The sequence below is a fragment of the Microtus ochrogaster genome, unplaced genomic scaffold (genome assembly GCF_000317375.1).
Source record: "Microtus ochrogaster isolate Prairie Vole_2 unplaced genomic scaffold, MicOch1.0 UNK201, whole genome shotgun sequence".
NCBI lineage: Eukaryota > Metazoa > Chordata > Mammalia > Rodentia > Cricetidae > Microtus > Microtus ochrogaster.
Window position 1 is genome coordinate 9,229 of NW_004949299.1, and position 5,834 is coordinate 15,062.

The following is a 5,834-nucleotide window of genomic DNA, read 5'->3' on the forward strand; positions in this document are numbered from 1 at the left end:
TGGGGAATAGGAGGAGGGAGCGCCCACGAGGGTGACTTGAGAGCAGAAATGGAGGAGCAGGGGGGAAGAGGACCTGAGGGAAGGAGGGCGAGCAGGCAAGTGAGGGACGTGCTGGGGCGCGACCGCTGTGTGACCGCCACCGACAACGACGCCCTGCACACGTCTGAACTTGGGGAGAAGAAGGGCCCGCGTGGGGCCCTGCGAACAAATTCCCATCCGCGTGACACCCCCTCTCTCGCGGGAAGAGAGGGAGGCGATTGATCGTCAAGCGACGCTCAGACAGGCGTAGCCCCGGGAGGAACCCAGGGCCGCAAGTGTGTTTGAAGTGTCAATGATCAATGTGTCCTGCAATTCACATTAATTCTCGCAGCTAGCTGCGTTCTTCATCGACACACGAGCTGAGTGATCCACCGCTAAGAGTCATATGAGCGTTTTCCTTTCAGATAAGAGCTGACGGCGGCACAGCCTCCTCTCCACCCGCCGCCCCTGGAGAGGTGGCAGTCGAACGGAGAGGGGTTCGCCTTGGGCCGGCCAGTGAGACAAGGAAAAAAAACATAACGCTAGGAGAGCAGGTCTGGACGGAAATGCAGAGACTGACAGACATACCGGGCACGCGGAGGCGAGCCCCACGGGTGCCCAAGAGGGGGCTCCCAAACCCCGACCGCGGCAGCGCTCCTTGGGAACAGCCACCTGCTGCGTGAGGAACAGGAGTCCCCGGGAGTCGACGGATGTCGATGGCTCCCGACGGGCCCCTCTGCCCCCCCAACCCCGGTGACAGAGGAGGCGACCCCCCGGGGTCTTTAAACCTACGTGCCGGAACACAGTAGCTAGGTACCCGGACAGGGGTCGGGGGTGGAAGACGCAGGAGGGAGGACCGCCGCAGCAACGATGCGCCTGGCCGCACCCCTTCGCACAATGCCGACTCCGTCCGGCACGTGCACCTGGGAGCCACGGCGAGAGGACAGTAGGACACCGACGCGGGACGTTCCTCTTCCCCCAACAGGACACTCACCACCCCCCAGAAACAGAACGGAATAGCCGGACGGGAAAGAGGGGACACACCTGTGGCTCAGTGAAGCAAGCAGCGGGGGTGGACGGAGGAGAGAGAGCGGGAAGAGAGCCGCCGTCCACCATGAGCCACCAGTGGCAGAGCCAGACACGGGTCCTAGGACAGGGCGAGGAGAGCGGGCGAGCCAACGCCCATCCCCCATCCCCCTCTCTCGACCTCTCTCTCACGACTGCCGTGAGCGCCCGTGCACAGGCACACGTCCATGCGCACAACACACGCGTGACCCAGGGAGCACACCTCCTGGCGAGAACTCAAGAAACGCGAGCGAGGCAGGCAGGCAGAGCCACCACGCCGCCATTCTCTCACGTTAATGATCCTTCCGCAGGTTCACCTACGGAAACCTTGTTACGACTTTTACTTCCTCTAGATAGTCAAGTTCGACCGTCTTCTCGGCGCTCCGCCAGGGCCGCGAGCCGACCCCGGCAGGGCCGATCCGAGGGCCTCACTAAACCATCCAATCTGTAGTAGTGACAGGCGGTGTGTACGAAATGCAGGGACTTAATCAACGCAAGCTTATGACCCGCACTTACTGGGAATTCCTCGTTCATGGGGAAGAATTGCAATCCCAGATCCCCATCACGAATGGGGTTCAAAGGCTTACCCGTGCCTGCCGGCGGAGGGTAGGCACACGCTGAGCCAGTCAGTGTAGCGCGCGTGCAGCCCCGGACATCTAAGGGCATCACAGACCTGTTATTGCTCAATCTCGGGTGGCTGAACGCCACTTGTCCCTCTAAGAAGTTGGGGGACGCCGACCGCTCAGGGGTCGCGTAATTAGTTAGCATGCCAGAGTCTCGTTCGTTATCGGAATTAACCAGACAAATCGCTCCACCAACTAAGAACGGTCATACACCACCACACACGGATTTGAGAAAGAGCTATTGATATGTCAATCCTGTCCGTGTCCGGGCCAGGTGAGGTTTCCCATGTTGAGTCAAAATAAGCTGCAGGCTCCACTCCTGGTGGTGCCCTTCCGTCAATTCCTGTAAGTTTCAGCTTTGCAACCATACTCCCCCCAAAACCCAAAGACTTTGGTTTCCTGGGGGCTGCCCGGTGGGTCATGGGAATAACGCTGCCACATCACCAGTCGGCATCGTTTATGGTCGGAACTATGACGGTATCTGATTGTCTTCGAACCTCCGACTTTCATTCTTGATTAATGAAAACATTCTCGGCAAATGCTTTCACTCTGGTCCGTCTTGCGCTGGTCCAAGAATTTCACCTCTAGTGGCACAATACAAATGCCCCCGGCCATCCCTCTTAATCATGGCCTTGGTTCCAAAAACCAACAAAATAGAACTGCGGTCCTATTCCATTATTCCTAGCTGCGGTATCCAGGCGGCTCGGGCCTGCTTTGAACACTCTAATTTTTTCAAAGTAAATGCTTCGGGCCCCGCGGGACACTCAGCTAAGAGCATCGAGGGGGCACCGAGGGGGTGCCTAGAGGCAAGGGGCGGGGACGGGTGGTGACTTGCCGCGCGGCGGACTGCCTGCCCGCTCCCAAGATCCATCTACGAGCTTTTTAACTGCAGCAGCTTTAAGATATGCTATTGGAGCTGGAATTACCGCGGCTGCTGGCACCAGACTTGCCCTCCAATGGATCCTCATGGAAGGATTTAAAGTGCACTCATTCCAATTACAGGGCCTCGAAAGAGTCCTGTATTGTTATTTTTCGTCACTACCTCCCTGGGTCGGGAGTGGGTAATTTGTGCGCCTGCTGCCTTCCTTGGATGTGGTAGCCGTTTCTCAGGCTCCCTCTCCGGAATCAAACCCTGATTCCCCATCACCCGTGGTCACCATGGTAGGCACAGCGACTACCATCAAAAGTTGATAGGGCAGACGTGTGAATGGGTCGTCGCCGTCATGAAGGGCATGTGATCGGCCCAAGGTTATCTAGAGTCACCGAGCCGCGGGGGAGCTCACCGGGTTGGTTTTGATCTGATAAATGCACGCCCCCCCCCCGCGAGGGGGTTCGGCGCCTGTCGGCATGTATTAGCTCTAGAATTACCACAGTTATCCAAGTAGGAGAGGAGCGAGCGACCAAAGGAACCATAACTGATTTAATGAGCCATTCGCAGTTTCACTGTACCGGCCGTGCGTACTTAGACATGCATGGCTTAATCTTTGAGACAAGCATATGCTACTGGCAGGATCAACCAGGTAGGAGTGCGAGCTAGCTGGCCCTCGAGCGAGGCCAAGACACGCGCGAGTGAGCGGAGCACAAGGAGGACAGAAAACCCTCGTGGGCAGGGAGGGAGACGAGAACCGCGACGTCGGCTGCCCGAGGGAATGACGGGAATCCCCAGAGACCCCCCCCCCACACACCGCCGCAGGGATCAAGCAGCGCACGACAGGACGCGGACAGACAAGCAGGAGGAGAATGGGAGGAGGGCAGCGGGTGGCCGGAACTGGGAGAGGCCACCAGCTGGAAACCGCCGAGCCACTGTGAGAAGGACGTGCTCCCACACGATGCACTGCGCCTACTGACCACACCGCGGTTCCAAGCCAGCAGCCATGGGTGGGTGCTCAAGAGCAGGTGTGGGGCCACATCGGGGCCCCCACACACACGCGGCAGCGAGTTGTAACGATCCCAGACCCACTCCGGGCGGTGTCAGGAGACCGGGAACTGGCCAAGTGGGAGACGACACACCGCGCCAACGGGCTTGGCGGGAGAGATGGACGGCGTCCACCCCGGATGAGAGGCGGAGGCGGAGGGGACCGGGACACCATGAAAAACCGGGCCACGCACGTGCTCGCAAACACGGGGGAGAGGCGGGAGGGGGGAAGAGACGAAGACACGCGGATGGTCTTCCCCTCAAGGGACGTGAGGGGGGATGCCACGGCCCACGACGCTCAGACAGGCCCAGACCTTGGGGACGGGGAGAGTCATCGACTGGAGCCCCTGCCGCTGCACCAGAGGAAAAAAAGCACACAAGTGGGGGGTATCTCACCACCAGGCACCCAACCCCGTGCGATTGCAGTTCCCCACACGAGACGCGCCTTCCTGGAGGACGACGACAACGGGGCCTGAAGAGTCCCCAGAAGCACCTCGGCCGGCGGGCCCACCGCCACACCACAGACGAAGGATGTCCGCTAAGCCTCCTTCCCTCGTGAGGCTCCCGAAACACGCAGAGCCTGCCTCATGCACCCTCTCGCACAGACCCAACGCCGAGACAGATATGCCCACCACCGCCGAAGGAAGGCCGTCCGGCGGCGATGGGCCCCGAAGCGTCTGGCAAGTCGACCAACCGCCATTCTCTTTAAAGGCCACACCCAAGAGAAAGGTCACGACCCCGCAAAGCCAGAACTGGATCCCCGACCCCGAGGAGGGACGGGTCAACCGCTGCTCCCCAACCGTGGGAACACTGCCGGGGAGGGGGAGCGAGGCAACCTCCACATGGCACACAACATGAGCGACGCACGCACGTGACGAGGCACAGCGAGGCCGCGGTTAGCAGGAATGGCAAAGATGGGGAAGCGCGGGAGGGACCACTCGCGGCGGGCACGGACGGTGGACGGGTGGGGCCCGGGAGCCCACCGCCACCCAGCCCCGCTCTTCCCACTCGGCTCCGCGCCCCAACCGAGGCACGTACGCACCCTCGGGGGAGCGGGGCGATAGGGGTCCCGCGGCACTCCGGCGTTCGCGCACGTGGCCCCTTCGTTCCCCGCCATGGGTAACACGTCCCAGGCTCCGACACAGCATGCCAGCTTCATGACACACTCTCTTGCCCGCGTGGTTCCTCCCTGGACTCGGAGCGAGGAGGCGCGGGCCGCAGCGGGCGACACAAATGCTTAGGTTCCGCCCCCCCAAAGACGGAACGCGGTGAGGGGTACCTGGCAGAAGCTACGTGCATCGGGTGGTCAGGGCATACCACGGCGACCCCAAGCATGCCCTCTCATCGGATCGCTAGAGAAAGCACTTTTTCTCACTGAGGGCGGGCGGGACGGACCCAACCTGACAAGCCTCCGGCTGCAGCAGCGCAAGAGCAGGGGAAGCGACACAGCACACAGCTCGATGATCTCAAGCACGGCGAGGCGGAAGGGGGGGTGTCTGCGGTATCGGTAAGGCTTTTTCTTCCTTTCCGGGGCACACTCTTGAGCATTCACGGATGGGGGGACCGGACCGAGAAAAAGCATACTACACAAAAGGTCCCCCAAGAGCCAGGCCTGCCTCTCCAGCAACGCCCACCGGGTCTGCACCAGGCGGGGAGGCATTCTTAGTCCATCATCGACAGACCACCTTTAATGGCGAGAAGAAAATTAAAAGGCCGGCCGTGACCACTCAACACAACCCAACGGTTCACCGCCTACGGGAGAAGGCAGCGCGTGGTGGGCCGCTCGCCCGATCTCACGAGATGGCCGTGAGAGAGCCACCTTACCACAGAGAGCCTCTCTTACCGCTTGCCTCGACCCCCTTTCTTGATCCTTGGGACCACACACCTCGCAGAGGAACACCGCTAAAGGCCGGACCGCGCACAGGAGTCGTATACGTCAGAGAACAGGGAAACGCCGCCGCCGCTCAGAACCGGGCACCTCTGAAGATCGGCCTGCAACGCTCCAGGAGCACCACAAGAATCGCAAGCAAGGTGCGTGCACACGAGCCCGTTCGGGAGGGGGCCGTGACGCAGCACATCAGCTGAACCTCCCCCAGCTCGAAGGGAGGAGGGCCAAACAGACCCACACACGGTGGAAATAGCGAAATGCGTGACGGGGAACAAAGCCCCTGGCGCGCCTCACAGGAACCCCCACGAACCACAGCGAGGAGTGC

The 5,834-nt window shown here is 61.0% G+C and overlaps 1 non-coding gene across 1 annotated transcript; it reads right to left on the bottom strand.

The window, feature by feature from the left end:
* Window positions 1-269: 269 nt before the first annotated feature.
* Window positions 270-422, bottom strand: LOC113455860. The gene has a single exon (XR_003376805.1). It is a non-coding gene; the product is annotated as a 5.8S ribosomal RNA (ribosomal RNA).
* Window positions 423-5,834: the final 5,412 nt, after the last annotated feature.